The sequence below is a fragment of the Onthophagus taurus genome, chromosome 11 (assembly GCF_036711975.1).
Source record: "Onthophagus taurus isolate NC chromosome 11, IU_Otau_3.0, whole genome shotgun sequence".
NCBI classification, from domain to species: Eukaryota; Metazoa; Arthropoda; class Insecta; order Coleoptera; family Scarabaeidae; genus Onthophagus; species Onthophagus taurus.
Window position 1 is genome coordinate 6,344,219 of NC_091976.1, and position 8,052 is coordinate 6,352,270.

The 8,052-nt window shown below is 35.6% G+C and overlaps 1 protein-coding gene across 1 annotated transcript in view; it reads right to left on the reverse strand.

Moving 5' to 3' along the window:
- The window catches only part of LOC111414325 (uncharacterized), a 190,907-nt gene that overhangs the window by 88,772 nt on the left and 94,083 nt on the right, over window positions 1–8,052 (reverse strand). The gene's annotated exons all lie outside the window — the stretch shown is intronic.

Genomic DNA, 8,052 nt, shown 5'->3' on the forward strand with positions numbered 1-8,052 from the left:
GAGCGAAGACTTAAGCGATGGTATCAACATGATGGATGTCCATCTCATTATGCTCTAGCCGCAAGAGAAGTTTTAGACGAAACGTTTCTTGAAAAATGAATAGGACGTAATAGACCGGTGAATTGGCCAGCTAGATCACCCGACTTAACTTCTCCCGATTTCTTTCTTTGGGGTTACCTCAAAGAGAAAGTTTACAACCAGGTTCCAACAACACCAAACGATATGAAAAACCGTATCAGAGCAGCTTGCGAATCAATAACTGAAGAAATACTTGGCAATGTGCAGAGAATGTTTTCAATGAGAATTCAGAAATGTTTAGAAGTGAATGGTCATCATTTTGAGCATTTAAACGATGTATAAAGGTAACTTTATAAATTTTTATCAATGTTCCAAGGTGATTTCAAAAATGAAGAAGACTTTTAGTACTATTTTACGATTAATTAAATCGTTTTTTTATTAATAAAATTTTTTTAATTACATCTTGAAAAATGTTGTTTTATTTTTCTTTTTGTAGATATCTTCATAACGCAGAATTTAAGAAAAAAAATTTTAAGCAAAAAATACTGTTAGGAACCGTACCGTTATGGTCCTGCCTGCGGCTCAGCGACAAAGCTGACGTAGCATAGAAGAACAGCGGTTTACTTGTAGAAATAATGTAGATTAGATTGCAAAGTGCCGTTAAAGAGTAAACACGTAATTAACAAGACTGTCTTTTTCTTCAACCTGTTCAACCCTACTTAAGTATACTCAGTTTGTCAAGTTGTTCAAGACGTTGAAAGAAAAAGTATATGTACGATTTTAAAAAAATGAAAATGACGTCAGAAGGGCAACCCTGAAAAAAATCTGCTCATGTGTACCCTGTGCCCCCCTTTTCACCAAAAAAAAGTTTACTTGAAACTTTTTTCGATTCGAGTTTTGGTTTTTGAGATATAAGCATATGTCATTTTAAATGAAACACCTGTATATGTAATTCAGTATTTATCCCGACAATGTATAGCTATTAGAGGTTTTTCGTCAAAAAAATTATATGATTACAACAACGGAAACTTTTTAAAATTAGTAGAGACTATTGCTAAAATTTGATATCGGGATGGCTGAACATTTACGTCGTATTCAAACCTCTGACAAAAAGAGTATTGCGCATTATTTAGGAGATGGCATACAAAATGAAACAAATCATTTAATGGCCGAAGGCATAAAAAATCAGATTTTGGAAATGATTCACGGTGCAAAATATTATTCGATAATTCTCGATACTACTCCAGATATAAGCCATATCGATCAATTGACCATTGTTATTAGATTTGTGTATCACAATAAAAATAAAAATACAAGAGAAATTCATGAACATTTCTTGGGATTTTGTGCAGTTGAAAGTACTACTGGACAAGGACTATATGAATTTATTTTAAAAGCATTACAGACTCTATATTTCCGATTTACGAGGTAAGGGATATGGATATGACAATGGGGCAAACCTGGCAAACACAATGGGCTTCAGCAAAAAAATATTGCAGCAAATTTAAGAGCTTTTTTTGTTCCATATTCTAATCACTCACTAAACCTAGTAGTGAACGATGCGGCAAAGATATCATTCGAAACTGTTAATTTTTTTGGTGTTATTCAAGAGGTGTACAACTTTTTTTCAAGTTCCTCTAAGCGATGGACAATACTAAAGTCTCATGTTCAAAATTTTACTTTAAAATCGTTGTCAACGACTAGATGGGAAAGCCGCATAGAAGCGACTATCGGACAGATGACAAATTTGAATCAATTTTGAATTCTGCAAAGAACATAGCTGAAAGTTTAGATGTGGAACCTCCATTTCCAGATGTTCGGAGAAGAAAAAAGAAAAACAATTTGAATATGAGTCAGATGATGAATCGATTCTTACTAACAAAGACAATTTCAAAATTAATTTCTTTTTTGCCATATTAGATACCACCTTGTCCTCTATCACTGAACGATTTACATTACTAAAAGAAAATAATGACATATTTCGAATTATTCATAACATTAATGAACTCAGACATTATTCAAAAGAAGATATTTTGAAAGAGCGTAAAAATTTACAGATAAAATTGACAAATTCCAATAATCAAGAGGATCACGATATTGACGGTAATGTTCTTTTCGAAGAATTTGCTAGTAATTCTTACAAACATTTATTAAAACAGATATGTCACCTCATAATTTATTAAAGTACATGTATGAAAATAATTAAGTGATATTTTTCCCAAAATTACGATAACATTACGCATCTATTTAACATTGCCAGTGTCAGTTGCTGCAGGAGAGAGGTTTTTCAAAATTAAAAATTATTAAAAACTATTTACGGTCATCTATGAGTAAAGAGCGCTTAACAGATTTATCGATAATATTCATAGATGAATTAGTTAAAAATTATGCAAGCATAAAAGCAAGACGAGTAAATATTTTATAATAATGTGTTAATATATTTTAACATACAGCCTTGGCCAAAAGTATTAGGCACTCCATAAAAATACAAAATGCGTATTTACTCATTGAACAATGAATAAATGCTTATAATAAATATAATGTCGGGATCATAAAACATAACCTAGAACAGTAGGCGGCATATTTTTGAGGTTATGAAAGTCCTGGTGAGCGAAAACAAAAGTTTTCATGTTAAATAGTTTTATCAGTCGATATTTAACCATTTGTGTTCAGGACTTTATCGAATAAAAAAGCTGTTATTTCTGTTTGATGACAAAATTGACAACCAATTTATTATAAAATGCCGAAAAGAAGTGAAATTAGTTTGGAAAATCGCATAAAAATCCAACTTTTACATCAACAAGGGCGAAGCCAAAAAGAAATCGCCAAGTTGGTGAAATGCTCGCGATGCGCTGTTCAGTCTGCCATCAAACGGTTTTCTCAAACTGGCACTCATCAGAACAAACCACGAACAGGCAAAAAACGTGCAACTACGAAACGCGAGGACAGAAAATTAATTCACGAATCATTAAGAAATCGGAAAAAACTTCCTCTGAGCTTGCTGTTGCCTTTTCCGAAGAAACTGGAAAGCGAGTAAGTGCGCGAACAGTCAGAAGAAGACTCGGGGAAGCAGGCCTGAAAGGATGCAATGTCAGGAAAAAGCCTTGGCTTTCAGAAGCCAACAAAAAGAAGCGCTTGCAATGGGCTCGACAGCACCAACGTTTTACCGAGGAAGATTGGTCTAATGTGGTGTGGTCGACGAATCTAACTTTCAGGTAAGTTGATTTTAGTACTTTTACTACAATTATTTATTTTTTATTTCATTGAAATAATTTAAGTTATGATCCTAAGTTATGGTTTTAAAAATGCCTTTTTTTTCGCTCTTTATTAGATGTTTGGAACACCTGGTGTGACCTTTGTGAGACGTCGTGTGGGGGAAGAATACAATCCAGATTGCGTCGTACCGATTGTTAAACACGGGGGAGGCAGCGTAATGATCTGGGGCTGCATGGCTACTGAGGGCGTTGGCGAAATGTTTGTTTGCGATGGTCGCATGAACAGTGAAAAGTACATGAAACTGCGCTTTTGCCTTCGCTAACAAGCATTTACGGCGACACCAACCTAGAGGGGGTCATATTCCAGCAAGACAATGCTCCTTGTCATAAGTCAAGGACTACGATGCGTTGGTTTACTGACAACAACATTGAATTGTTGGATTGGCCTGCACAGTCTCCAGATCTCAATCCAATTGAGCACGTTTGGGGGATTTTAAAACGCAGAATCAAAGAGCACAACATTATTTCAAAAACGACATTAAAAAATGCTTTGGTACAAGAATGGCACTCGATTTCGAGGAACGAGTGTGCAAAGTTAGTACGCAGTATGCCAGACAGAATTAGTGCTGTGATCAAATCAAAAGGCGGACCAACTAGGTTTTAGGCTTAAATGATTGTGTTAATGATAGTATTATTAAAGAAATAATACCAGAAAGTTATTTTTTTTTTTCGTAATTTTATGAAAAAATTGGGGTGCCTAATACTTTTGGCCAAGGCTGTACATTTTATAATTTACTTAATAAAGAATATTTCGTATATATTTTCCTTGTTTAACTTTTGTAGAAGGGGGCGGCGGGAACAATAATAAAGAGATTTAGCCGGTCATAAAAAGCATTTCAACGAGCCGGGTTTACCGGCTCTTAAAATGAATAATCAAGTTTTAGATCCGCCATCGGCAACAGATGGTAATCATCGGAGCACGTGTTTGATCCAAAAAATCAATTAAATCCTCCCGACAAAAATAATAAAAATTCACGTAATGACGATAATAATAGATACAGTTGTATGGATCTATCACCTTATATAGTATATGTGGAATCTTTAGAAAAAAATATTGGAAATTTACGCGATATGCAGGTAGGGAAAAAACTTTTTGAAAGTGGTTTAAAAGGAATTATGAGAGTAGACAAGAGAGGGAGAAACGTAATTGAAGCTGAATTCAACAATTACAATAGAGCTAATGAATTCTTATCATGTAACCTAGCTGAGAAAAATATACAAGATGCATATCTGTTTGGGCTTATAACTGTAAATTCGATTGCAAGGTTAATTCGATTGCTTAAGTTTCTATTTTGTCTACTTACAAAATAGAAACTTAAGTATAACAAAACGTTTTCCTGGTATGTTTTTTTTGTAGGAGACGTCCAGATTTAATGAAAAAACGCCTTGCTCTAAAAACGAATGCCTTGGATGTAAATATTAGCGACGCCGATCCGATTGGTTTATCAAAAAGAAATACATCTTTCCATTACAAGGTAGGAATATTACGAATTAAAATCTATTGTAAATAAAACTAACCAAAGTTATTTTGTAGGTTTTGGTGGAAGGCAAAGATCGTAGTGTTTGCAAAAAGGCATTTGCAGGGCTTCATGGCATTAAATTAGGAAGAGTTGATCGCCTTGCAAATTCAAAGAAATCCAACTCTACTCCCCCACTTGATAAGAGAGGTTTGTCTGAGAAGTAAAGGACTTTAAAAAAATCAAACGACGAAGTTGAACAAGTAAAGCTTCATATAAATTCATTTCCAAGTAGGAGTTCTCATTACACTAGGAGAAAATCTAAGAGAAAATTCCTTTCGCCTGTACTGTGTGTTACGAAGAAAAAAACCGAGTTGTCGGAAATTGAAAATGATCAAATAGATCAAAGTTTAATTAAAATGATAGTAATTGATTACCAGCCTTTATCAATTGTAGAAAATCCTGGGTTTTTGGAATATTCTAAAAAGTTACAGCCACTATACAAACCACCAACTAGAAAATTGTTATCTTCGAAAATATTACCTAACACATATAATCAAATTTGCGAAAAAGTAAAAATATTGTTAGCAAAAGTTGATCGATCATGTCGCTGTAACTACTGATGTATGGACTTCGGACAGCAATAAAGCGTATTTGACAGTAACTAGTCACTTTTTTTACGACGACTTTATACATAATGCTGTTTTGGCAACTAAAGAAATACCGGAAGCCTATACTGGTGTAAACATTGCGTCTGGTTTATCAGAAATTTTTAATGTTTGGGAAATTGACTATAAAATAATTAGCATTGTTAGTGACAACGGTGCTAATATAAAAAATGCCATAATTGGGCAGCTTCAAAAAGAACACCATCCATGTATTGCGCATACTTTAAATTTATGTGTTACAGATGCTCTAAAGTCAACCGAACCAGTAATGCGATTAATAAAAAAATGTAGAGCATTGGTAGCTCATTTTAAGCACAGGACAGTGGCATGTGAAAAATTAAAAAGCATGCAAAAACAAATGCTATACCCTGAATTAAAAGTAAAACAAGATGTATCTACTAGATGGAACTCTACTTTAATTATGGCAGAAAGACTATTAGCGATTAAAGACCCATTATCAGCCGCCATTACATCGCTACCAAGAGCTCCAGAATTTATTACGGCAACAGAATGGGATCTGCTGATAGATGTGGTATCCATTTTGAAGCCATTTGAAAAAATAACTATTGAATTATCAGGCGAAAAATACAGAGTGGCCCAAAATTCGCGCAACGCTAACACAAAATACGCATGCGCCGGTTTCACCCCACTAGTACAAGGTTAACCGTGTCAACCAGTTGTCCGTGTGTAGCTATGGCAGCCGGAGCGCGTTATCGGTTCACAATTGCGGAACGCGTGTTTTTAGTGAGCTCGTACTACCGTTATCATGCCGATTATCGAAACATTTTCTCCGATTTTGCCGAAAAGTTTCCTAACAGTCAAGTTCCGAGGCGTGAAACTGTGTATCGCTTGATAAAAAGGTTCGAACAAAATGGTACTGTTAATGACACGAAGCGTTCGGGGCGGCCACGCAGCGTGCGAACTGCACAAAACGTACAGATGGTCGCTGAGAGTTTCGTTGAAACACCGGCGCGATCAGTCCGTAAGGCTTGCCATGAATTGGAAATTTCTCGTTCCAGCTTGCAGCGAATAATGAAGGAATTAGGTATGCATGTTTACAGACCACGTCTTTTACAAGCATTAACAGAAGACGATCCGGACCGCAGACTTCAGTTCGCTGAGTGGTACGTAATTCGATGTGAAGCGTTCGAAGAGTTCTTTAAAACCATTTTGTGGTCAGATGAAGCACAGTTTAAATTAAATGGCCGAATCAACAGACACAATTGCGTGTACTGGTCTACAGAAAATCCGCATATCACGGTGCAAGAATTAAACGTTCCTGGTGTAACAGTATGGCTTGGTGTTTGCTCCTTCGGCATTGTCGGCCCCTACTTTTTCGACGCAACAGTAACAGGTATTGCATACCTTGATTTGTTGATGGAACTGCGCGATGAAATGAATAATAACCCGGATTTTTCTGGTCGTGTTTTAACTCTTCAACAAGATGGTGCGCCGCCCCATTACGCTATCATTGTTCGCGAATTCCTAAATCAAAATTTCCCGGATTGGATCGGTAGACGAGGTCGAGTAGAGTGGCCTGCAAGATCTCCTGACCTGACTCCCTTGGATTTTGCCGTGTGGGGAATTTTAAAGGATAGGGTGTACAAAAATGATTTACCAGATGTGGAGACCATGAAAAACATCATAACCAACGAAGTCGATACGCTGAATGCAGATAAACCTTTACTTGAGCGCATCTGTAAAGCTGTTAAAAAGCGATGTCTGAAGTGCATCGAACAAGAAGGAGGTCATTTCGAACATTTGTTATGATGCCAGAGAGTCGGTTTTTGCCTTGCTTCAAACTAATTTTGTGTATTTTGTTTTTTTCCGAATAAATTTTGTATTTTTGCTACGCAATGTCATTTTTTTTCAATTGGTTGCGCGAATTTTGGGCCACTCAGTATATAACAATGTCTTTAATTATTCCTCTTATAAGATGTCTACAGCATTCGCTAAAAAGCCGCATTCCTAAAACGACCAGTGCAGAATCTTTAAAACTTGTTTTACAAGATAATGTTAGAACACGACTTGGGATCTTAGAAACAAATTTACTTTGCTCAAAAGCAACGTTTTTAGATCCTAGATTTAAAAAAGCAGCTTTTAGTGTTGCAGAAAATGGTGACATAGTTAAAAAATTAATTATTGATGAAATATCCTCTATTTTACAAAATAAAGGTGAGACAATTGAAAAACCGACCATAGAAACTACAACTGACAATACTGATGATAAAGAAAACATTTGGTCACACTTTGATCAAGAAATTGTCACTTTAAAAAGTATTTCAACACCATGCACGACTGCAGCATTGATGGTTACACAATATTTAGAGATCTCGCTTGTAGCACGAACTCAAAATCCGATTGAATTTTGGAAGCGCTACAAAAGTGTACTTCCTGAAATATATCAACTGCATAAAAGATATTCATGCATTCCAGCTACCTCAGTTCCTTCAGAACGAGTATTTTAAAAAGCTGGACAAATTATAAATGAACGCCGAAACAGACTCTCTGGGAAAAACCTCGACATGATTATTTTTTTAAATAGTATGTTGGATAACCGGTGCACATGAACGAATTGTGTAATAACGAATTGTGTGTGCGTTGGTATTTTTCCCATGGACCACCACGTGGAAT